We start from the raw sequence: 27,477 nt of genomic DNA, 5'->3' as shown, positions 1-27,477 counted from the left end.
CTCAGAAGGGAAGGGGGGAGAACAGAACTGTAGTGGTTATAGGGGATTCCATAATCAGAGGAGTAGACAGAAGATTCTGTGGATGTGAAAGAGACATCGAGATGATATGTTGCCTCCCAGAAGCCGGTGTCAGGGATGTCTAGGATTGGTCCAGGTGATAGTCAGCAGCCAGGAACCTTGCTACATATTCGCACCAGTGATGTAGGTAGGAAAAGGAAGGAGGTCCTGAAGAGAGAATTTAGAGAGTTATGAAGAAAGCTGAAAAGCAGAATATCCCGGGTAGTAATCTCTGGATTGCTGCTGGTACCACGCGCAATTGAGGGTAAGAATAGAATGATTTGTCAGATGAAAGTGTGGCTGCGAAATTGGTGCAGGGGGCTGGGATTCAGATTTCTGAATCTTTAGCATCTCTTCTGGGGAAGGTATGAACTGTACAAACAGGATGGGTTGCACCTGAACCCAAGAGGGATCAACATCCTTGCAGCCAGCTTTGCTAGAGATGTTGTGGAGGGTTGAAACTAAATAGCAGATACGCATTAATAAGCATTTTGCATCCATATTTCCTGTAGAAGACACTAGCAGTATACTGAAATTTTGAGAGTGTCAGGGACAGAAGTGAGTGTAGTTAATGTTACTTGAGAGAAGGTGCGTGAGATGCTGAAAGGTCTAGAGGTGGATAAGTCATCTGGACTAGATGCTTTATACCCCAGGGTTCTGAGAGAGATGGCTGGGAAGATTTTGGAGACATTGGTCATGCTGTTTCAAAAATCAGTAGATTCTGGCATGGTTCTGGAGCCATGAGGGATGTTTGATGGCTCTGGGTCTGTACTCGATGGAATTTAAAAGAATGATGGGAGACCTCATTGAAACCTATCAAGTATTTAAAGGCCTCGATAGAGTAGATGTGGAGAGGATGTTTCCAATGGTGGGGAAATCTAGGACCAGAGAGCACAGCCTCAGAATAGAGGGATATCCATTCAGAACAGAGGTAAGGAGGAATTTCTTTAATCAGATGGTAGTGAACCTGTTGAAATTGTTGCCACAGGTGGCTGCAGATACCAGCACATTGGGTGTATTTAAGGTGGAGGTTGGTCGGTTCTTGATTAGTCAGAGCATAAAAGGTTGCAAGGAGAAGGTAGGAGAACAGGGTTGAAAGAGAAAATGAATCGACCATGATGAAATGGCAGAGCAGACTCGATGAGCTGAAGGGCCTAATCCTGCTCCTGTCTCTTATGGTCTTCTGGTCTATGTTGACAGGGGGTTCTTGAGGTTTGAGATGCAATCCAAGTTTTCCAGGGTTTTCCTGTTTAGAAGATGGTGTTGTAGAGAGGAAGCAGGTTGGTAGAGAGCCTTTTAATTTGCAGATATTCAAAGACTAATTTAATTTTGGTTCTGCATAAGTTTGGACTATCTACAACAAAAATGCAAAGTGTTTGTGCACTACTCTATTATTGTAATGGTAGTTGGCACAGATTTATTGAAATAGGAACTTTTTCCCCTTTGCCTTGAACATTATAAATTCATGATTTGGCCACTTCAGTACAAACTATGAAAAATAATAAGCAGTTTTGGATTTAGTACATGATGAATACCTCAATTATAGTTTTAATTGTGTAAGGCAAATGACAACCTAGGTCTTTATGTGACATTTGGGCAAATTGTGAACTTAGACCTATTATTACAGCAGCACCTAGCCTAGTTGGCAGCATTTGTAAGTACAACTCTATAACTGACATTGCAGTTATAAATAAAGCTGGCACTGTGTTTTCTGTCCCAGATGTCACCTAGTTTTATTTTGCTATGCATGTGGCATATGTAGAATTATACAAAGTGTCCATTCCTGCATGTTGCTCTATCTACTAAGAAAATATTGCACTACAAAAGGAACAAACTCAATCTTCATTCCTTCTGCGAATGTAGAAATTCTAAGATAAAGTCTGGACTTTTTTAATAATGATACCGTAAGCTTTTTGAAAATTTTTACTGCTATGCTTCATCTTACTGGTAGAAGATCTTTTCTGCAGGCAAATCCTGCACTTTATATACATACTTGCCATGACAAACCTAAACCAACTTTTATATAGTTATAGTTCTCTTACCCTGCACTGCTCACTTTTACCCCCTACTCAAGATCCACAAACCTGATTGTCCAGGTAGGCTCAGTGTCTCTGCCTGTTCCTGCCCCACTGAACTTGTGTCCTCATACCCCATTGGTTCAGTCCCTTCCCACCTACATCCGTGACACTTCACATGCTCTCAATTTCCTCATTAACTTTCAAGTCCCTGACCCTTACTGTCTAATTTTCACGGTGAATATCCAGTCTTCTATCCCCCATCAAGATCTCCACTTCTTTCTCAGTAAAAGAACCAACCAGTTCATTTCCACCTCTACCCTCCTCTTTCTGATAGAATTACTTGCCCTGATCTTCACCCTCAAAAAACTCTCCTTTGGCTCCTCCCACTTTTTCCAGATTCGAGGTGCTCCTGCATGGGCCCCAGCTCTGCCTGCCTTTTTGTTGGCTATGTAGAGAAGTTCTTCAACTGCACTGGTGTTGCTTCATTCACCTTGCTGAGCTTGTCAATTTCATCAACTTTGCCTCCAATTTGCACCCTGCCCTTAAATGCACTTGGTCCATTTCTTGCACCTCCACACCTTTCTTGATTTCTCTCTCTCTGTCTCAGCAGACAGACTGATGTCTACTGATATCTTTTGTAAACTAACTAATTCCCATGTCTATCTTGACTATACCTCTTCCCACCCTGTATCCTGTAAAAATACTGTTCCCTTTTCTCGGTTACTTCATCTTCACCACATCTGTTCCTAGGATGAGGCTTTCCTTTCTGGGACATCATATTTGTCCTCGTTCTTCAAAGAACAGAGTTTCCTTTCCTCCACCATTGATGCTGCTCTCAGCAGCATGTACTCCATTTCCTGAACATCCGTGCTCCCACCATCTTTCCGCCGCATAAACAGTGATCAAATTCCTCTTGTCCTTACTTACTGCCCTATGAGCCTCCACATCCAATACATAATTTTCTGTATCTTCTGCCATCTCCAAAGGAATCATACCACCAAACACATCATTATCTCCCCATCCCACTTTCTGCAGGAATCACTCCCTCTGTGATTCCCTTGTCCGTTCATCCCTCCCCACTAATCTCCCTCCTGACACTCATCCCTGCCAAGTGGTCGAAGTGCTACACCTGCCCTTTTACCTTTTCCTTCCTCACCATTCAGGACCGCATGAATTCTGATCTCTCCTTCCGGTAAAAAAATGTATCCCTCCGCCTCCCCTCTTCTTTTACTCCCCACTCTGGCCTCTTTTCTACCTGCCTATCACCTCGCTTTGGTGCCCCTCCTCCTTCCCTTTCTCCTATAGACCACTCTGCTCTCCTATCAGATTCCTTCATCCACAGCACTTTACCTTTCCCACCCACCTGGCGTCACCTATCATCTCCAGCTTTCTCCTCCTCCCCCCATCTTTTTATTATGGCATCTTCCTCTTCCCTTTCCAGTCCTGAAGAATTTTCTTGGCCTGATCATCGACTGTTTATTCATTTCCATCGATGTTGCTTGAACAGTTGAGTTTCGCCAGCATTTTCTGAATGTTGCTTCATGTAATCATTGTGTTTATCAAGAGAGACTACTTCATTTCTTCAAGAAATATAGGTTTGAATGCTCAACATGGATTAGCATGTCTTAGTATAAAAAGACCATTAGCTGAATGTTGTCAACTAAAATGTATATAGACTTACATGTTGAGGATTCAATGAACTGATCCCACATTCACTACTCATAGGTAACGTTCAGTTCTGTGTTAAATCTCTTGCTGCAAAGCACTCAAATGTTTGTTTGCAGAGGAACTTCAGCAGGTTTTTGATCCAAAATGGTTCCTTTTGCAGCTAAATCTGAATGCTTATTTTTAGAGCACTGTATCACATCACAGTACACTTTATAAATCAGAACAACTACATCCAATTATGCTTTCGGGTGATCCTTGTTTGAATTTCTGCACTTAGTTGCTCTTCTAAGAAACCAAAAATATACAATTGGATGATTTTGCAAGAAATATTATTGAACAACTATTTGAATCCTGAAATTCAGTTTGGTTAGCAACATTGTGATGAATGTAAGTTCCTCCTCTCTGAATTGTCTATGAATTACTACTTCCGAACCTTCTCTTCCTGGAGTTGTATGCAATTAAAAGGGATACCTTGCAGAACTGATCACTCAACATGTGAGCTAAGAGGTTAATTGAAAATGAGTCACCTCACCCAGATTCAAAGTGCACAGGCTCCCATCAGTTTTATTAATGTGGTTTATAAACAAGAATTCCAGGCTGAGTTATTGTTCCCTTAACTAGAAGGAGCTTTTCATTAAGCTGGGAAACTCAGAGCCTTTCCTCTCTGATATCAGCTGGCATAACACAAACAGTAAACCAAATATTCCAACTAGATCAGGATTGATGTCTTCATGTGCTACTATACAGTGCTTAGCTCTCTGCTCCACCTGCTTTATACTTAATGACTGTGTGGTTCAGCACAGATCTAATGCCATATGTAAGTTTGATGATGACACCACTGTTGGAAGTCTGAATTGAAGGAGGTGATGAATTAGCATATAGGAGAGGGATTGAACATCTGACTGGGTGGTGCCATAACAACAACCTCTTAGTAAATGTTAGCAAGATCAAGAATCTTAGTATTGACTTCAGAAGGAGGAAATCAGAGGTCTGGAGCCATTCCTCATCGGAGGATCAGAATTTAAATTCCTCTGTGTTATCATTTCAGAGGACCTGTCCTGAGTGTAATTACAAAGAAAACATGGCAGTGCCTCTACTTCCCTAGATGTTTGTGAGCATTTGGCATGACATCTGATTCTTTGAAAAACTTCTATAGATGAGTAGTGGAGAGTATATTGACTGGATTCATCACAGACTGGTATGGAGATACCAATGCCATTGAACAAAAAATCCTACAAAACGCAGTGGATACAGCTCAGTCTATCACAGGTAAAACCCTCCCTACCATTGAGCATATCTACATGAAATGTTGTTGCAGGAAAGCAGCATCCATCATCAGGGACCCCCACCACACAGGACATGCTCTCTTCTCGCTACTGCCATCAGGAGGGAAGTACAGAGCCTCAAGACTAACACCACCAGGTTCAGAAACAGTTATTATCCCTCAACCATTCAGGATCCTGGACAAAGGGATTAACTTCACTCAACTTCACTTGCTCTTTCATTGAAATGTTCCCACAATCTATGGACTCACTTTTAATTACTCTTCATCTCCATACTCTTGTTATTTATTGCTTATTTATTTATTATTATTATTTATTTCTTTTTGTATTTGCACGGTTTATTGATTCTATTATGGTTATTATTGTATAATGGATTTATTAAGTATGCCCACAAGAAAATGAATCTCAGAGTTGTATATGGTGACAGATATGTATTTTGAATAAAAAATTTGCTTTGAACTTTGAATATGTCACACAATTTGTAAACCTAGCATAATGCCTATTATTCAAACATTAACTCAAATTATAACTATCCCTTTTTCAGTTCAATCAGACAATTGTTTTTGTTTCTGTCTTCCAAATACTAGTACTATTTTTATCTTTAGTCCGGTACTGTGTTATGCACTCATACATTGTATATTTTTCTCCAGCTAGTAAGAAGACCATTTGTCCATTAAGCATGTGCTGTCTCTCAGAACATTCCTATCAGTAGTATACCACCACCTGCATCTCTCTGATTGCTCTGCCACCCACCTATGCCATGGGCTACTCAATAAGATCTCTTGGGGATATGGGATAAACCTGAGAACTCAAATGAAACCCATCTGGTAGCAAAAACAATCTGAAAATTGTGCACAAGTCAGAATTCAGGTCAGGATTAAGACCAAGAAGGCTGATTAGAATGTGGAGTCAATCCTGGGACTATTAATGATTTCTGTTTACAATGAATTGGAAAATATTCCCAAATTTTAGATTGCAGCAAATAGCAGAGTATGGGTGTACTGTAATTGGCAAATTCACTTCATTATGATTAAGAGTGAGTTGGTGTATTATGATCACAAAACAAAGAATCCAGAAACCTTTTGGAAAATTTTGCTCATTGACAAAATAATGCAAGTCCGCAAGACCATAAGACATAAGAGCAGAATTAGGCTTTTCAGCCCACTAAGTCTGCTCTACCATTCCATCATCCCACTCAAATCCATACACCTGCCTTCTTGCAATAACCTTTGATGCCCTGATTGATCAGGAAACAATCAACTTCCACCTCAAATATATGCATGGACTTGGCCTCCACTGCAGTCTGTGGCATACCATTCCACAGATTCACTACTCTTTGGCTAAAAAAAGTCCTCCTTATCTCTGTTCTAAAAAGTCATCCCTCAATTTTGAGGCAGTGTGCTCTAGTTCTGGATACCCCCACCATAGGAAACATGTTCTCCGCATTTACACTATCCAGTCCTTTCAACATTCAGTAAGTTTCATTGTGATCCCCATGCATTGTTCTAAGTTCCAGTGAGTACAGGCCCAAAGCTGCCAAATGCTCCATATATGTTAACTCCTTCATTCCTGGAATCATCCTCTTAAACTTCCTCTGGACTGTCTCCAATGACAACACATCTTTTCTGAGATATGGGACCCACAAAGAGTGACAATACTCCAAGTGCAGCCTGACTGGTATCTTAAAAAGGCTCAGCATTATTTCCTTGCATTTATATGACATCTACTGCCTCTCATTTGTCCACGCTGCTTGTTAATTCCTTGGAGAACTCTTAACAGATTTGTCAGGGAAGATTTCCCTTTACATAAACCATGCTGACTTTGACTTATTTTATCATTAGCCTCCAAGTACCTCCTAAACTCATCCTTAATAATAGACTCCAACACTTTTCCAACCACTGAGGTTAGGTTAACTGGCCTATAATATCCTTTTTTTTTGCTTTCCTCCCTTATTAAAGAGTGGAGTGACATTTTCAAGGATTTTGCTTGGGATAATTGGAATCAAATAAGAAAGATTAAAAGTAGTGATGTAAGTTAATAAACCCTTAAAAACTACTGTGTTTAATTACTAACATGGGAAAGTCTGCAGATGCTGGAAATCCAAAGCTAATGATTAACTGGACTGAATTGAAAATAGATGAATTATGGGATAATTAGTCTTTGTTAAATTGCATTTGATGTGACATGAGAAGTTCTGTTTTATATATAAAAGATGAAAGGGAACAAGTGGAAAAGATTTCCAGAATGACATCAAATGATGGAGGGGTGGTGGGGCTGTGGGATGTTGTTCGTGATTGAAGGCCAAGGGATTCATTTCTGATTGAAAAGGTTTTATCAATAAACATAGAAATGATGTTTCCAATTGTAATCAAGACCAGAACAGTGGGGCTATATATAAATGTAATTGCAAACAAATCCAATGTTCAGAAGAAATTTCTTCTTCCATTGCCCACAGAAGGAATGTTGAGTGAACAGTATAGGTTATTTTCTGGAGAACTAGCATTACTACAACACCAGAAAAGATTTGCAGATGGGGTTAGCTGGAAATGAATAGAGGTGGCTTGTTTGAAGTATTGCACTGTTAAAAACATGGTCCCTTCCTGTGCTGTTACCATAATGCAGTGATGTGCAATACTTGAATATAGCTTACGAAATTACCTCTGTCACTTTTCATATAATAATTTTGAAAAGCAATTCTATTGTTTGTGTTTGTGGCAATGAAAAGCATCCTATCATCTGAGTAGCTTAAGTATTGTTGATACCTTGTGCAGGTTGTGCATCGTATATGTGGTCAGGTTTGGGGACTAGATACTGAGTTCAAATATACAGAATTCAAAGCTAGGTGTTTATGTCCTAAAGTTAAATAAAGGTCAGTTGATGATTTCAATCACGTACATGTGAATCTCTGCAGATTCCATCAAATAATCTTTTTTTGGTTTCTGTACTAATGCTGACTCTTCAGATAAGAATCTCTGCTATTCACCCAGTGCTCCTTCTATGCCCTCTGGGTCTAGAAATTTCTTCTGAATATTGGATTTGTTTACAAATTCAATTGAGATAACAATGGTGAGATGACTTACAAGAAGACCTTGACTTGAAATGATGAACCTATCAACATTTGGGCATACTTCTGCAGTTTATTAGGGATAAATGTTGAAATAAAAATGCAGTAGGAATGAGGCTAGTGTGTAGTAAACTAGACCATAAGACATAGGAACAGAATTAGGCCATCTGGCCCATCGAGTCTGCTCTGCTATTCAATCATGGCTGATTCTTTTTTTCACTCCTCAACCTCAGTTACCAGCCTTCTCCCCGTAACCTTTGGTGCCATGTCCAATCAAGAACCTATCGATCTCTGCCTCAAATACACTCAACGACCTGGCCTCCACAGCTGCATGTGGCAACAAATTCCACAAATTCACCACCCTGTGACTAAAGAAATTTCTCTGCATCTGTTCTGAAAGGGCACCCCTCTATCCTGAGACTGTGCCCTCTTGTCCTAGACCCTCCCACCCTGGGAAACATCCTCTCCAAATCTACTCTGTCTTAGGCCTTTCAACATTCGAATGGTTTCAGTAAGTTCCCACCTCATCATACTGAACTCCAGTGAGTACAGACACAGAGCCATCAAATGTTCCTTGTATGATAACCCGCTCATTCCTGGAATCATCCTTGTGAACCTCCTCTGGACACTCTCCAATGCTAGCACATCTTTTCTAAGATGAGGGGCCCAAAACTGTTCATAATACTCAAGGTGAGGCCTTTCCAGTGCCTTATAAAGCCTCAGCATCACGGCCTTGATCTTGTATTCTAGACCTCTTGAAATGGATGCTAAAACATGGCATTTGCCTTCTTCACCACCGACTCAACCTGCAAGTTAACCTTCAGGGTGTTCTGCACAAGGACTCCCAAGTCCTACAGCATTTCAGATTCCTGGATTTTCTCCTTGTTTAGAAAATAGTCCGTCTATTTCTTTCTACTACCAAAGTGCATGACCATGCATTTTCCAACATTTTATTTCACTTGCCACTTCCTTGTCCATTCTCCTAATCTGTGTAAGTACTTCTGCATCGTACCTGCTTCCTCAACACTACCTGCCCCTCCATCAATCTTGGCATGCCCCGGGTGCTGGAAGTCCTTAATAATGAATGCTGCCTTTCTGAGACACTGCTCCTTGAAGATGTTCTGGGTACTTAGTAGCCTAGTACCCAAGATGGAGCCAATTAAATTTACAATCTTCTGCAGCTTCTTTTGTTTACATGATAATGATTGAGGAATAACTGTTGGCTGTGTGTAACGTCCCTGAATTCTGAAATAGTGCTGTGGAATCTTTTTAACTGAAGATAACAGACTCAGCATTTCAACCTGAAGATGAGACCTGCAGCTAAGCAGGAATCTCTCATTATTGGTCAGTCTTCTGTGTTTCTCAGGTCTCTGTAATGGGACTGAATGAACCACTTCTAATTTCCAGGCAACAGTGCTATCCACTAGCTTTAACTGATACCTATATGCTATTGAAAACATTTTTAATTGATGCTATTTCTAGTGCCATTGGAATTTGCTTGGTGAAAGACAAATATACAGTATATACGGTTTGCTTGGGCTGAATGTGTTTTCAAGGAGAATATATCTGTTTGAAATACAGTTGCCACTATAGTGGGATGCGGCAGGTCTGTGAAACTGTGCACTGAGTTCAAATTGGACTTAGTCCACTGCCAGACTCATGTTGGTTGATATCGGGCTGGACTGAAAAATGTTGAATGAACCAATGCTCCATGTTTGGAAAGTGTCTTCTGAGTCTCATTGAGGCCCCAGGAGCAAGTAGGTCTTAGGTATGTACTGCTATAGTCCTGCCCCTGTCATGTTCTGTCAAATGTTGGCAGGAGGCAAAGTGAGGAACCAAGTCTCAAAAGAAGGTTTTGTTTGACTTTTCAGAACATATCTGAGTCACAGTGGAAGAAATTAATATTAAAATACAATATAAAGGAAAATAAGCAAAAAATAACTTTTTTCATCATCTTTGGATGGGGTACTTGATTTAAATGAAAACAGATTCTGATTCTTTAGCAGGTATAGCTGGCAACAGATCAGAGAGTTGGATTTCAGTGTAAACCATGGGTAAGCAGGACCATGATGTTGGACTGTAGGTGAGCTTCAGCAATGGAACAGGTAGCAGATGCAGAAATGTCTTCCATAAGGTGTCCCAAACTCAGAGCGAGTCCACGTAATCATGGAAATTATGTAATTGGGTATGTCAGAGCACGAGTTCCATTCCATCTGCCAGTGACAACCAATTATATTCATCTCTATATCTCAGTATTTATTTTATTTATTAGAGAAATATCAAATTCTGGCTAGAGACAAATTTCTTAAAGAAAAAATGTTCTTCAAATAACTGCATCTGAGTTGAATTGGTTTTGGAAGCTATTAATATTTGATACAAATTGCCTTTTGTTAATATTTTAAATCTATTGGATAAAATAATAGCAAATCTTGCATCCAAGCTTCATTTAATCTATGAGCTTTAGATGAGCAACAGTAGCATAATTTGAAGAATCATTCAGAATTATTTTTCTATTCTGAAGCTTTTGTGGTAGTTCTTCAAAGGAATCCCTTGTGAATAAATCAGATCAATTAATGGAGCTCTAAGCAGAATTGTTTTAAGCTGTCCCATTAATTCCCTGCCATGCTGAGCATCTCATAATAATAAATGCAATTTGGAAAATGGACTTTCAGAGGAGATTCAGCAGGAACTGTTTACAAAGGATCATATGTCACAAATGTTAACACCACAATCATATCATATTAAAATTTCAAAATTAAATTTATAAATTTGGTTATACTAACATCATATAAAAGGAAATTAATTGTTTGTAAATGTGGTCTGTAAAAAGATTTGACAATTGCTCATGAAGTAGAATTTGTATCAAATCCAGCACAGGTGTAATGTGCCTAATATTTTCTCTTTAGTTTTTATAACTATTTATGTATATAAGTAATTTATTTCTTTGCAAACATTGACTGGCTCCAGTATTTTAGAATTTCCTGTTTTTGTTTCATTTTCCAATATTTTGCTTTTACCTACACCAACCAATGTACTGCTTAGTCTAATGGAAGAGAACTTGGATAAACTTAAGTTTATGCACATTGTAACAGCAAATGTGAAATTTATATACACAATAAATTTATGACATTGACAACAATGGTTAAATAAAATTTTGTAGAGTTACTTTCAATCACTCATTTTTTAACAAAACTGTTTTTGGTGATGCTGATTAGTTATTTAGATGTAGTTGTAGAACTTAAAACTATATGTTGGAATAAGTTAGAGAAATATGATGTATTCTCTTTCAAACCACATTTAAAATAGATTGAATAGTCTTAAATACTAAAATTCAAAGGTGATACTGTGCTGTACTGTTCGATGTTCTATGTTTGATTCTGTGGATTAAGGGGGAGAAACAAGGTTCTGAAATAGTTAAATTATTTGGAATAGCACTGACAGAGAGAAGCACCATGAAATAAATTCAGCAGCTAAATCTTTAGATGATTTTTCCATCGTAACCTTACAGGGTTGAGTCTCCAGTTGCAATAAATGACTAAAACGAAAAATGTAGACAAGATCAAAGGTATATACAGGGGAGAACGTTTCACATACCAAAGGCTCTCGACGTGACATGAGGCCACAACAATATTTGTACACACCTGAGTTTGGATGAAAGCTAGCAGTTAACATAGTCATGTTCCATATGTTGCTGTTAGTCTTATCATGTGGGCTCCAGCTGATGTTTCCTCATTATCAACCATCAGACCTTCATTACCCTTATCTCTTCCTCATTGTCCTTGTTCCTATTTTTAACCTTATTAGATCCAACATTGTGAGCGCTTTTTTTAAAATGTTTTAACATTCATGGACATAACGACGGTTTGGCCTACAAGTGTATGTCATCAACCTGCGATTTTAATTGTTTCCTTTACACTGACTCACCTGTTTACTGAATAAACATATGGATTCAGTGAGCAAGGTTATTTTTTAAATGCAATAATTACAAGTCTCCAAGATTGTGAAATGGAGCTGAGTTTAAGACGTGTTGCTCAATTAATGATGTCACTTTAAAAGACTGACTTAAACACATACGGAACCAAGTGCAGCAGAGGAGATGGCAACATTCAATCAAATGCAAACATCATCTATTGATGCCATTTCTAGTTATTTGATGAACACTCAAAATAATAACATCAGCATCTTCATGCGGTGCCTTAACATCCAAAATGTTTTAAGGCACTTGACATAATAAATTACTTTTGAATTGCAACAGTTTTATATAGGTAAATTTAACCTTACCCAATGTCAACAAGTTCATCCTTTATGCAGGAGTGTTACTCTAAGAGAAACAGTATTCTGTTATTTGTAACTTTCCAAAAATGAGAGAGATGTCTACCAATTTTATGCACTTTTTTTTGAGCACAACAATCTAAAAACCAATTGCTCTTAAAACAGAATATGCTGGAAACACTTAGCAGATCAAGCTTCATCTGTAGAGAAAGAAACAGGCTTAATATTTCAGGTCACGCAAGCCCTTTGTTGGAACAGTGTGTCTATGGGATTTTAAGACCATAAGATAAAGGAGCAGAATTAGGCCATCTGTCCCATCAAGACTGTGTGGCCATTTCATCATGACTGATCCAATTTTCCTCTCAGCCCCAATCTCCTGCCTTCTCCCCATATTCCTTCATGCCCTGACCAATCAAGAATCAATCAAACTCTGTCTTAAGTATACATAAAAGACTTGGCCTCCACAGCTGCCCGTGGCAAAGAATTCCACAGATTCACCACTCTCTGGCTAAAGAAATTTCTCCTCATCTCCATTCTAAAAGGACACCCCTCTATTCTGAGGTTGTGTCCTCTGGTCCTGATCTCTCCCACCATAAGAAACATCCTCTCCACTAGATCAAGGCCTTTCACAATTCGATAGGTTTGAATAAAGTCACGTCTCATTCTTCTGAATTCCAATGAATAGTGGCCCAGAACCATCAAACGCTCTTCATATGACAAACCATTTAACCCTGTAATTATTTTTGTGAATCTCCTTAGAACCCTTTCCAGTTTCAGTACATCCTTTCTAAGATAAGGGGCCCAAAACTGCTCACAGTACTCCAAGTGAGGCCTCACCAGTGCTTTATAAAGTCTCAACATTACAACCTTACTTTTATATTCAAATCCTCTTGAGAAGAATGCTAACATTGCATTTGCATTCCTCACCACAGTCTCAACCTGTAAATTAACCTAGAGGGAATCCCACACAAGGACTTCCAAGTCCCTTTGCAACTTAGTTTTTTGTATGTTCTTGCTATTTACCCTTTCATTTCTCCTACAAAGCTGCATGATCATACTCTAACCAGCACTGTATTCCATTTGCCATTTCTTTGCCCATTATCCTAATTTGTCTGTCCTTCTGTAGCCTCCCTATTTCCTCAGAACTACCAGCCCCTCCACCTATCGTCATATCATCTGCAAACTTTGCAGTAAATCCATCAATTCCATCATCCAAATCATTAACATAAAAAGTAGAAATAATCAGTCCCAACACATGCTCCACTAGTCACCTGCAGCCAACCAGAAAAGGCTCTCTTTATTTCTGCTCTGTGCTTCCTGCCAATCGGCAATTGCATTATCCATGCTAGAATCTATCCTGTAGTACCATTGGCTTGTAGCTTATAAAGCAGCCAAATGTGTGGCACCTTGTCAAAGGCCTTCTGAAAATCCAAGTACAGAACATCAACCGATTCTCCTTTGTTTATCCTGCTTGTTATTTTTTCAAAGCATTCCAGACAAGATTTTCCCTTGAGGAAACCATGCTGATTAGAGCCTAATTTATCACGTGCCTCCAAGTACCCTGAGACCTCATCCTTAATAATCATGTTCCCAACCATTGAGGTCAGACTAGCAGGCCTATAGTTTCCTTTCATCTGCCATCTGCAGAGTGACATTTGTAATTTTCCATATTCTGGCACCATTCAAGAACTTAGTAATGCTTGAAAGATCATTACAAATGCCTCCACAATCTCTTCAGCCACCTCCTTCAGAACCCTAGGATGCACCATCTGGTCTATGTGACTTCTCCACCTTCAGACCTTTCAGTTTCCCAAGAACCTTCTCTCTAGTAATGGTAACTTCGCACACTTCATACCCCCTGACACCTGGAACTTCCACCATACTGTTCGTGTCTTCCACAGTGAAGACTGATGCAGAATAGTTATTCAGTTCGTTCACTATTTCATTGACCACCCCCACCCCCATTACCACCCCTCCAGCATCGTTTTCTGGCAGTCTGACATCTACTCTCACCTCTCTCTTGTACATTGTGTATCTGAAGAAGCTTTTGGTATTCTCTTTGTTATGCACCAGCAGAAATGGATATGAAACTGAGTCAGGTTTTTATAAATAAACAATGAAATTTATTAGCTTCTACTCAAAAACATCGAAAAATAAGTGAACGACTAACTTAAATGGAAGTCAGTGGTGTTATGCGTCTATAGTTATCAAACAGTTGAACTTAAGGACAATTCTTAACAGATGTTACTTAAGCACAGTCTTAAGGTGGTAGTTTAACAAGTCCATATGATTTATACAGTCATTAAGGAGAGACTTCTCCCAAAACAACGATTCCTTCGAAGTAATGACAAATCTGCCGATCACAGCCGAGAGATGCCTTGTCCAAAGAAAGCACAAATAAATAAAGTGCCCTAAAGGAACTGACCTTTTGGCTGGAGGGTCGTCACTGCACAAACCTTCCCGACCTTGCAGGGGTTTAACTCAAATGTGCATGCCACAATTCCTGAACGAAAATTCAAAAAGGTCGATCATTCCCAAGATGCTGAATGACATTAACTTTACCCAATCCTTTGTGTTCGGATAACACTGGTAATGTCTTCACTCTCTGATACTGAACTGTAAGGGGAAAATAAACGTGCAACAAACAAAACAGGTGGCGTCTCCAAAACATCCGACTGACAACAACAACGTTGCACCAAAAATAAAAATGAGAACTGCGGGCTTTTCTTTTATACCACACCATGATGTGACATCACATCACTCCGCTATCATGAGACAATTACATCATGCCCATCACGAGATAATGACCTAATGCTCACAAGATAATTACATCAAGCTCACGGGATATGTAACACCTTCAATATTATTGGCTAGCTTACTTTCATATTTCATCTGTCCCTTATTAATGATTCTTTTATTTGCCTTCTGTTGATATTTAAAAGCTTCCCAATCCTCTAACTTCCCACTAATTTTTGCTCTATTATATGCCCTCTCTTTGGCTGTTATGTTGGCTTTGACTTCTCTTGTCAGCCATGGTTGTGTCATCTTTGGAATATTTCTTCCTTGTTAGGATGTATATACCCTGTACCTTATGAATTGCTTCTAGAAATTCCAGCTCTGCTGTCATCCTTGCTAGTATTCTTTTCTAATCAATTGTGGCCAACTCCTCTCTCATACTGATACATCAGACTTCAGTTTCTCCTTCTCAAATTTCAGGGTGAATTCAATCATATTATGATCATTTTTCCCTTAAGAGTTCATTTACCTTTAGCTCATGAATCACTTTTGGTTCATTGCACAACACCCAATCCACAATAGCTAATCCTCTCCTGGGCTCAACCATGAGCTGCTCTCGAAAGCCATCCCATAGGCACTCTAGAAATTTCCCCTCCTGTAATCCAGTACCAACCTGCTTTTCCCAATCTACCTGCATATTGAAGTTGTCCTTGACTATTGTAACATTGCCCTTTTGGCAAGCATTTTTTATCTCCCAGCGTAATTTGTAGGCCACATCCTTACTACTGACTGACTGGGAGTCTATAAACAATTCCTATCAGGGTGTGTTTAATCCTTGCAGTTCCTTAGCTCTATCCACAGTGACTCAACACCTTTCGACCCATATGTCACCTCTTTCTAATGATTTGATTTCATACATTACCAACAGAGCAACACCACCCCCTCAACCTCTCTGCCTGTCCTTTTGATGCAATGCATATCCTTGGACATTATACGTCCAGATATCATCTTTCAGCCATGATTTTTTGTGCTTTTATTTCAGCTACTTTTGATTATCAGCAACTTCTTTGAAGATGACCTCAGCATTTGTATGCTTATTGTAACCACTGGGATAGCATATGGAATTTTGGTTGGTTTTATCTACACTCTGAGAATAAGAGCAAGAGGACAACTAAGGAGAGGTTAGGAACTCTTAACAATAAAGGAGGGAATATGTACCTAGAGGGTGGAGGGTATGAGTGAAATCCCAAATAAGGACTTTGCTCCAATATTTACCAAGGAGAACATTGTGGTCTCTGAAGGTTCTCAGTCATCCAGGTCATTATGTATTGAGCAGTAGTAAATCAAGGCAACTGGACTTGCTGTGTTTTCTAGGAGACGTTTCACCACTCATCCAAGAGGTTTCTTCAGTTCTGATCCATGATGGGTAGTTTTCCAGTTTATAAATTCTGTGGATTGTTTAAATATATAACAATCACATGAGGGTCATTAAAAGTTGTAGAGGTAATGAGAGAGTCATTAGTCTTATCTTTGCATGAATGGGGGTGTGAGCTGTTGTGGGGACGCTGGGGTAGAGGTGTTTGGACTGCATTGTAAGTAGCTGATGGGTAGTGTCATACCCCACCACCTCTGTTCAGGGATAGGTTTCCAGTTTGACAAAGATGGCTTCCTTAACCCCTCTTTCAAACCACCTGTCATCCCTGCCCAAAATGTGCACATTGTTATCATCCAAGTCCCTTGTCTTTTAGGTGTGGATATACAGCCGAGTCTAGACCTGAGGTGTTAACTCCTATGTTTGGCCATATGTTTGTGATGTAGGTGTTTTGTCTCGCCGATATACAGATCTGTGCAGTTCTGATTCTATTAGATAGCATATACAATATTGCTCTGTTTATGTTTGTGTGTAGGATCCTTGGGGTGGACAAGTTTCTGTCTGAGTGTATTTGTAGGTTTGAAGAACACAGAGATTAATGTAGTATATCCAAAACGTAAGGTAGCGTATGTTGACTGCCCAGTAGTAAAACCTAAAATTGGATAGGGCTAATCCCCATTTTTTTTAGCTTTCTGAAGATGAACTTTGTTTAATTGGGGGGTTTTATTCTTCCATAAGACTGTCCGGTTTGGGTTTCTTCAGAAGTTAATTCTGTTAATACATTTTCTATTATTTCTCTTCTTGGTTGTTCAATTCCTCTATCCTTAAGTAATTTAACTGATAATTTTGTAGTTAAACATTCTTTGAGGATTTGGTTACAATTTAGAAAATTCTTTGGGTTAGTTGGTTTTTCACTCCCTAGTCCCATTTTTTCTAATTATTTTTTGAAACCTTCTTTTACTGATGTGGTTTTTAAAGAGTGGAATAGTTTAGGTATTAAATGTTTTCAGGATCTATTTGTTGGAGATAGTCTTTCCTCATTTGATCAACTATCTATTAAATATAATCTTCATAAAGCTCAATTTTTTAGATATTTACAAATTAGAGACTTCTTGCGTTCTCAAGTTTATACATTTCCTAAATGTCCAGATAAGAATTTAGTTGATACAATTTTTACTTTGAAACCTTTTCATAATGGATCTATTTCTAATATTTATAATATGTTGTTGGCATTGAGAAACATTCCGTTAGACAAAATTAAAAACCTCTGGGAACATGACCTACAGATTTCAATTGATGGGGATACTTGGAATGAAATTTTTAAACTTGTTCACACCCCTTCGTTATGTGCGCATCACTCTCTTTTACAATTTAAAGTGATTCATAAAGTTTATATGACTAAAGATAAGCTCTCGTTTTTACTCAGATTTTCCTCCATACTGTAATAGGTGTAATGTCGAAAAGGCCTCTCAAATTCATATGTTTTGGTCCTGCCCACGGCTTGATAAATTTTGGAAAGAAGTACTTCAAACTTTCTCGGAGCTTTTTAAAGGAAACTTTAAACCCAATCCTCTGACTGCTTTGTTTGGCATTGTTGGAGGAAATGATTTTACTCTTAAGCCGAATGATTTGCATATTTTGGCTTTTATTTCTCTTTTAGCTAGAAGAGTTTTGTTGCTTAAATGGAAAGATGTTGCTCCACCTTCTCATGCCCATTGGTTGGTTGATGTTATGTCATGTTTAAATCTAGAGAAGATTAGGTGTTCTATTTCTATACCGAGACAAGATTTTTTCACATTATGGGGACCTTTTTGGAACTACTTTCACAATTTTCGATTTGGTCAGCAATGATGATGGCTATTATATGTTCGAATTTACGACTGTATGTCAGAGACTTTTTTTCTTTTCTTTTAACCAAATAGCTTTTTTTTCTCTCCTTTTTTATCTGTTTAGTTATGGGGTTTTGATTTTGCTTTAGATCAGAATGAAATATACCTTTTCAATATTATAGTTAATTTACTATACATCATTATGGGGCAATTCAATCTTGTTTCTGTTTCCATAATACCATAATGTATTTTGTATTCATCTATGCAAGTAACTAATAAAAATATTGAAAAAGAAAAGAAAAAAAACCACAGAGATTTGATCTTTGTTGAAAACCCCTTCTGAGATTTTCTGAAACTCCAGCTACATATGGGATGACTATGTTTTTCCACTTGCTTTACTCCTTACCTCTGTCTGTTGGGCTGATGTCCTTGCTGGTTTTTGTTGCTGTCTTGGTGAAGGCTCAGTCAGAGTAGCCGTCATATTTCAATGCTTCTCTCAAATACTTGCGCTCTTTATCTTTTGCTGTAATGTTGGCGGGCACATTCTCAGCACGGTGATGTAGTGTCTGATAACCCCAAACTTATGTTCAAATAGATGATGAGTGTGAAATTGTAGGTACTGATCTGTGTGGGTTGGTTTCCTGCAAAATCCAATACCTAATTGTCCATTTTCTTTGATAAGTACTGCACAGTCTAAAAAGCCAGTCTGTTATTCTTGACGTTTTCTGGTGTAAATTTATCCACCGAGTTGATGTGAAAGTTTGCACCTCATGGATTTTCATCTTGAACCAGGTGTCATCCACGAACCTGAACCAATAACTGGAAGTTTATAGGAAACCTTAACATTACAAGGGGAATAGATATAGTTGGCAGCCAGTATTCATTTTTTCCCAGTGTCAAGGTGTCTAATAATAGAGTGCATTCATATATTTAAGATGGTGGGGGTAGATTCAGAAAAGATGTGTGTAGCATGGTTTTTTTCACACAAAGTGTGTTGAATGCCTGGAATACAGTATCAGTAGTGGTAGTGCAGGCAAATATGATTGACGCATTTATGAGGCTCTTAGATAGGTGCATGAATATGCAGAGTATGGAGGGATATGGACCTTCTGTTGGCAGAACGGACTAGTTCAGATAGGCGTTGTATTACTCGTTTAAATAGTTCTGCACATCATTGTGGCTGAAGGGCCTGTTCCTTATTGTTCTATATTCTATGATGGTTAACGTTCAATTAAATATACTGTTTAGTATTGAATATTAAAGTATAAATAGGATTAAAGAGATACTAAATTAAGTGTAGAGCACAAGAGATCTCTGTTGTAAGTAGGTTAAAAATAATGGGACAGTTGAGAACTCCTGTATATTCTGCAATTACTATGCCTTGTGGGAACTTCAAACTTCATGTGCCCTACATATCCATGTGTTTAGGAGGTCTGTACTTATTCATATTCAAATTATGAGCTTGAATATTCACAGTCACTGAAGAGCAAATGGAAGCCTGAGAATTTCCTGGAGCACTTGTAACAGGAGAAAGTCACTCTGTGGTTATAGAGAGTTCATTGCAAGAGAAGCCAGGTGGAAAACCTGCAGGCAGCAAGAAATGAACCACACAGGAATCATCTTACACCATAAAAGGGTCAAATTTGATATAAATGCTGATGCCCTATATAGTTCAGACGTAGTACCCTGCCGCAACAGAGGTCTTGTCACTAGAACAGTGACCTCTTTCCTGCACTATTTATTGTTTACCTGTGCTGCACTTTACTACATGCATTTTGAATGATATTTTACTAACTTATTTATAGTATAATATTTCGGTTTATGCACTGTGAGTGATAAATGTGTGAATGCACCGAGGTCTGGAGAAATATTATTTCATTTGGTTGTATATATTTATGTACAGTCAGGTGACAATAAAGTTGAATTTGAATTTGACCCATATGGTAATTAGATGCACAAGGCCAGCATAGCAAAATAAGGAGGCCTTGTGATGATAAGGGATTTATTAATTGGAGATCTTGCTGGATTTTTCTGAGTCATTTCCTTCCAAAGTGTACCATGACTAATGTTTTTTTCCCTCTCTTCACCCCACCCATTTCCACTCTCAAAGTTGAACAATCTCTGTGATATTCTTTACCTTGGCAGTTTTATACTGCTTGTGGGGCTAGCTGCAGAAATAAGGTTGCACTTCCAAAGAACTGCACCAACATTCTCATGGGAAGGACAAACTAGAAATTCCAGAGAGAATGAAAATAACAGAGTAAAAAATGTTGAAAGAATTACACACTGTTCGTTGCTTATGCTATCTCAGAATAAGACCATAAGACATCGGAGCAGAGTTAGGCCATTCAGCCCATCGAGTTTGCTCCGCTATTCCATCATGGCAGTTCTTGGAACCCACTCAACCCCATATACCTGCCTCCTCACCACAACCTTTGATGCCCTGACCAATCAGGAAACAATCAACTTTCACCTTAAATATACACATGGACTTAGCCTCCACTGCAATCTGTGGCAGATTTACTACTCTCTGGCAAAAAAAAAGTTTGTCCTTACCTCTGTTCTAAAGAGTCACGTTCAGTAGGTTTCAATTAGGTCCCCCCTGCATTCTCCTAAGCTGCCTAACACTCCTCATATGTTAACCCATTCATTCCTAAAATCATCCTCGTGAACTTCCTCTGGATTTTCTCCAATGACAGAACATCCTTTCTGAGATATGGGGCCCAAAGCTGTTGGCAGTACTCTAAGTGTGGCCTATTTAGTACCTTATAAAGTCTCAGCATTATCTCCTTGCTTTTATATTCTATTCTGCTTGAAATAAATGCCAACATTGCATTTGCCTTCTTTACCACAGACTTAACCTGTGAATTAACCTCCTGGGAATCTTGCACGAGGACTCCTAAGTCCATTTGCACCTTTGCTATTTGAACTTCCTCCCCATTTAGATAATAGTTTGCACTATTGTTCCTTTAACCAAAATGCATTAAAGGTTGCTCCCCTTCTACCTGAAGGTAGAGCGTTCCTATGAAACCGTCTGTAAGCCAAAATGGCGTAAAGCAAAGAAGCAATTACCATTAATTTATATGGGAAAATTTTTTGAGCGTTCCCAGACCCAAAAAATAACCTACCAAATCATGCCAAATAGCACATAAAACCTAAAATAACACTAACATATAGTAAAAGCAGGAATGATATGATAAATACACAGCCTATATAAAGTAGAAATAATGTAAGTACAGTGTAGTTTCACTTAACAGAATTGGGAAGATTTAGCCAAAACCGATTTGTACAAAAAAAATCGGCATGTACATGCATACACACACACCTGCCTGTGCAAGGCTTCACAGTCATAGTAGTCTTTCTCAGGCTAAGCACAAGTTTAAAGCGAAAATCCTCCTTTGGTTAGGGAAAACTGGTACTAATGTAGGTCTTTCGTAAAAGTGAAGTGGCGTAAAGCGAACGTTCGTAAAGTGGGAAGACACCTGTATCATACATTTCCCAAGACTATATTCCATCTGCCACTTTTTTGCCCATTCTTCAAATTTGTCTGTCTTGCTGCAATCACATTGCTTCTTCAGCACTACTTACCCCTCCACCTATCTTCGTATCATCCGCAAACTTTATCTAAATCTTTGACAAGCAATGTGAAAAGCAGCAGTCCCAATACTGACCCCTGAGGAACACCACCAATAATTGGCAGCCAACCAGAAACAGCCCCCTTTATTTCCACTCACTGCCTCCTGCCTGTCAGCTATTCCACTATCCATGCCAGTACCTTTGCTGTAAAGCCATAGGATTTTATCTTGCTAAGCAGTCTCATGTGTGGCAGCTTATCAAACGCCTTCTGAAGATCCAAGTAAATGACATCCACTGCCCCTCCTTTGTCCACCTTGCTTGTTACTTCCTCAAAGAACTCTTAACAGATTTGTTAGGCAACATTTCCCTTTACAGAATCCAGGATGACTTTGACTTATTTTATCTTTAGTCTCCAAGTACCTTGAAACCTCATCCTTAATAATAGACTCTAACACTGTCCCAACCATTGAGGTTAAGCTAACTGGCCTATAATTTCCTTTGTTTTGCCTTCCTCCCTTCGTAACTAGTGAGATGATATTTGCAATCTTCCAATCCTCCTGGACCATGCCAGGATCAAGTAATTCTTGAAAGATCATGACCATCTGTTGTCTCTTCAGCAACCTCTCACAAGACTCTGGAATGTAGTACATCTGGCACAAGTGACTTATCCACATTAAGAACTTTGAGTTTGCCTAGCACCTTTTCTTTTGTAATAGCAATGGCATTTGCTCCTGCTCCCTGAGACTCAAGGACCTCTGGCACACTGCTAGTGTCTTCTATATTGAAGACAGATACAAAGTACCCATTAATTTCATCTGCCATTTCTTTGTCCCCCATTACTATCTCACCAGCATCATCTTCCAATGGTCCAATACCAACTCATACCTCCCTCTTACTCCTTATATAATTGAAAAATCTTTTAGATCCTGCTTTATATTATTGTCTAGTCTGCCCTCATATTTAATATTTTCCCTTCTTATAGCTTTTTTAGATGCCTTTTGTTGGATTTTAAAAGCTTCCCGATCATCTAACTTCCCACTCACTTTTTCTACTTTACATGCCCTTTCCTTGGCTTTTATCCAGTCCTTAAGTTCCTTTGTCAGCTATGGTTGCCTACCCCTTTCATTCGAGAACTTCTTCCTCTGTGGGATATAACTATTCCCAGAAACTTCAGCCGTCTCTGCTCAGCCATCATCCCTGCCAGTATACTCCTCCAAACCACCTGGGCAAGCTCCTCTCTCATGCCTCTGTAATTCCCTTTGTTCCATTTTGATACAGGTACATCTGCCTTATGCTTCTCTCTCACAAACAAAACTGTAAAGGATAAATTGGATGAAATTATCTGGTTAGTATACAAAGGAAATTCCTTCATCAATCTATAGTGGAAAGACATGATAATATTGAAAACATTCAACAAATCAGGCTGTACCAGTAGAGAGAAAAAAAGTCAATGTTTCAGGTCAAACATCCCTCTATAAGGAATAAAGAAACAATGCTGGATCTTGTAAAGCATAAGTTAGTGGATTTTTGGGGGGAAACAATCATTAGAGCTTGGGTTTGATTTTTTTTTCTGATAATACATGCAATTCAGATTGGATTGTGCTTTGTGAAATGACTGAATACTAATTAGGTTAGGGTCATTTCATCAGCAGTTGAGATGACATCCTCAGTGTGCAGTTGTTGGTGTTTCTCTCTGGGAATGCACACATTTATATGGGGCCCCATTTGCTGGCCTTAGCCCTCCATACCAGACAGTGATGCAGCCTGTCAGAATGCTCTCCACAGTACAACTATAGAAGTTTTTGATGTATTTCTTGACATGTCAAATCTCTTCAAACTCCTAATAAAGTATAGCCACTGTCTTGCTTTCTTCATAACTACATCGCTATATTGGGACCAGATTAGATCCTCAGAGATCTTGACATCCAGGAACTTAAAGCTGCTCACTCTCTCCACTTCTGATCCCCCTATGAGGATTGGTATGTGTTCCTTCGTCTTACCCCTCCTGAAGTCCACAATCAGCTCTTTTGTCTACACAGTAGCTTAAAAAAAGACAAGCTACCGTTTAACTGAGTAATAAATTATATATTTAAATAAAACACAAAATAAAGTAGATCACTGTCAATACTAGTACTATAAAAATATGTATTAGTTGCTAATAGTTATCAACAGAGGAATTCATCCAATGTATGCTGCCATTTTCACTTTGATCAACTATGAATGAATAAAATCAGTGCAGAACCTAGTGCCTTCATACAATGCATTAAACAATTGCATCCTCCAAATCTTCATTTTCATTGTACCATTCAAGATGATTGACAATACCTTCAAAATCTTTGTTGTTCCTAACATGTTGAAGTAGTGAAATCATTTTATATTTACTCCTGTCCATTTTGTCTTGGTATCTCCATGCCTGAACGGTTGAAACTACAGTGAGCAAAACAGATCCAAATTGTCTTACTGGTTATTTCTTGCCAAATATCAGTGATTATAATCACTTTTTTTAAGACAATCACATGCAACTGACACTATTTAAAAACTCTTCGCTCTAAGCACTGTGTAGTATCCAACAGCCACACAAATGCACGTGACTGATGCTAGTTAAAAACTGTTCAGCAACAGTCTCCTGTCGCAATTAAGTGGCATTGTGTCTCAAATAAGCAATGGGAATCGGTATTATCTCAATTAATTGTTGTGCTTCTTCTTCTTCTTTTTCTTCTTCTATTTCTGGCAGTTTAGATGCATCTAGGCGTATTATTGCCCTCCGCAGGATGTATAATTAATTATAGAATTTCAGGGAACTCAAATTCTCAAATATAACCTAGTCTCACGTATAAACTGTCACGTGGTTTCCAAATAATTGCATTGCCTCAAATCACATTCATTTCATTTGGATCATTTGTAAAACTAATAGCTTCTTGTTTGAGAATATTCATTATCACATGCTTAACATTTAAAATTGTTGTTTTCCAAGTCTATCTGCTATTTCTAAGCTTTCCTTTTCTTGAATCAAGCCTGTAGTTGTTTATTGAGATCTTGAAGTTCTTCCTCAGTTATTTCCATGGCATTTTATAATCCGAATGTAGATAATTCACTTTGCAACAACTTCCTTTTTCCTTTTGTAACTTTGGAATAAGTACCTCCATTTTTAATCTGCTTTCCATGACACTGAATTTTTGACAACAAGCATCTTTTTCAGAAACCCGTCTCCTTTAAATGCAGTACTGTTTAGTCCAATCTCTTTCCAACTCACAGTTGTTCTTATTGAGTCCTTCTACTTGTTGATGGAGTTCTGCACATTTACCCTGGGTTTCAACCATGTTTCTTGTAAACATAAAATCTGAGGTTTTTTCCTTAAATTCTGATACGTACTTCATAAATTCTTGATCATTTGCGATAAGACTCTTTGCATTCCTTTGTGACATATATATATATATATACAGCCATTAACTTTCCGCCTCTCCTGCCTGTGAACTGTTTATTCAGCATATCTTTGACTGCTTCCCACCTAAGCCCTGTTATACCAGGATAATTTTCTGCAGACTTGACTATAATTTTAATTTTTTCAGTTCTTTTGTCAGTTTGCAATGAACAGTTAATTGCATCTACCATAAACAGTATGAAATCCTTCTTACTCATAATTAGTGTATCCTTATTTATCATATTACAGCCCTCACAGTTCACCGATTTATTACTCCCTGTATTTGTTTGCTTGATAGCCTTCTCTTTTCCAGCAAATGCTTTCACTGCCTCTACGTAACTGATCCTTTGAGTTACCTTTACATATTGTATCTCAGCTTCTTTCTTGCTAATAACACACCCTTGATCAGCTGCAATGTGTTCCTCGCCACAATTGCAGCATTTCAGTCTAGCTCCTGCTTCACATTTCCCATATTCATGTTCTCCAATGCATCTTCCACATCTTTGTTTCCCTCTGTAGACTGCCGCAATATGCCCGAATTTTTGACATTTAAAGCATCTTAAAGGCGGTGGTATATATATTCTGACCTCATAACACATATTCCCTAAATAAACATTAGTCAGCAATCTCTCTTCATCAAAGTTAATCATAACCGATGAACTTTCACCCTTTTTCCTGTTTCTTGTAGCTTTCAAATGCTTGGCCTCAATAATTTTTGCTCCTTTTATGTTCTGTTTAATCTCATCCATAGTAACTTTTGTTGGTATCCCCGAAATAACTCCTCTAGTCCACTTTCTATTGTTGGGTATTGAGCATTGTACTTTTTTGCTATTTATTTTATTTAATCTTATCACTTTGCCTTGTTGAGCACAATCCTGACAAATCACTAATAGTGATCCATTTCGTAAAATCTTTGCTCTTTTGACTTCACCTATAAATTTGTTAATTATCTTCGTCAAATGAATCGGGTTCCATTCACCAAAAGACGCTCCGTCTTCGCTCAGTTTTATAATTGCTTTAATCTCATCTTTTTCCCATTGTTTTTTGCTATCCTATTTTGTTTGTCTCCTGACTCCTCAGAGTTTGACATCTCATACCTCTGTTTTCTTTTCTTACTCTTTCCACTCCATTCCTCTTTCTCACAACGTCCATCTCTAACTCACTTCCACTATCCGTCGACCAGCAGTACATCCTGCAGGATATTCTCTTTATCAGCTCAGCAGTTGTGACCTCCCTACTCGTCTTGTCTTCAGCAGTTCCGCCCACGATCGGCACTCCGGTCTGGCTCGAATCGTTGATGAAAACAAGTGACAATGCTGCCCTCCGTTCCTGGCTGCCTGCAATGTGCAGGCTTGGTACTCCACAATTCGGCTCTATTCGTTCATTTCGCCTGCTCGTCTCAACTGAACTCAACTCCCACTCCACTCAAACTCAACCTCCTGGATCCGTTGGCTATTATCTCAATTAATTGTTGTGCTTTTAAGAGTTGTCCTAAATAAGCGGCTGCCCCAATTAGCCGTTGGTCCAATTAACTAAAATCCACTGCATGTTCAATTTAATATCTTTAGAGGAGAACGACAAATATAGTTTATGCTTAATCATTCCTTAATTAGAAAATAAATTGTTAAGGAATTTGGCTCAGTGGATTGGAATAAAAAAGGGGTTCAAGCATAGAGTGAATGCTGAGTTCAAAGTAATAGAGATTAAAAGAAAATAAGTACTGCAGTTTTTATGTTACCTTTATGGATTATCAAAAAGTATTTTCCAAGTATGACATTCTCAGTGAAATCTAATCTTGTGTTATTAAAATAAACGGTTGTAGCTTCAATTCTGAATTGGCAAAGATATAAAAAATAGGTTGATGGTGAGCAGTTATTTCTAAGGCTGGAGGAAAATGTTCTCCAGGTATCACTATTAGAACCATTATATATTTCAGATGTACTGACAGCGAATACAGAACATGGTTTGAATTTTTTTCAAGTGATATAGCATTGAAATACAGTGAACGCAGAAAAATCGGTTGTATCTGGCGTTAGACTGCTGAATTCTGCAATACACTAGAAGCAGCTCTAGTGGTGCCATACAAAAGATAAATGGATAAATCCTGAAGGGTAAATGCTTACAGCACAATGAGGAAAGTGCATCAAGTAGGATTAATTGGATAAATTCTTTCTGTGTTAA

This window comes from Mobula birostris, chromosome 6, assembly GCF_030028105.1.
Source record: "Mobula birostris isolate sMobBir1 chromosome 6, sMobBir1.hap1, whole genome shotgun sequence".
Lineage (NCBI taxonomy): Eukaryota > Metazoa > Chordata > Chondrichthyes > Myliobatiformes > Myliobatidae > Mobula > Mobula birostris.
This window is presented reverse-complemented; position numbering follows the sequence as displayed.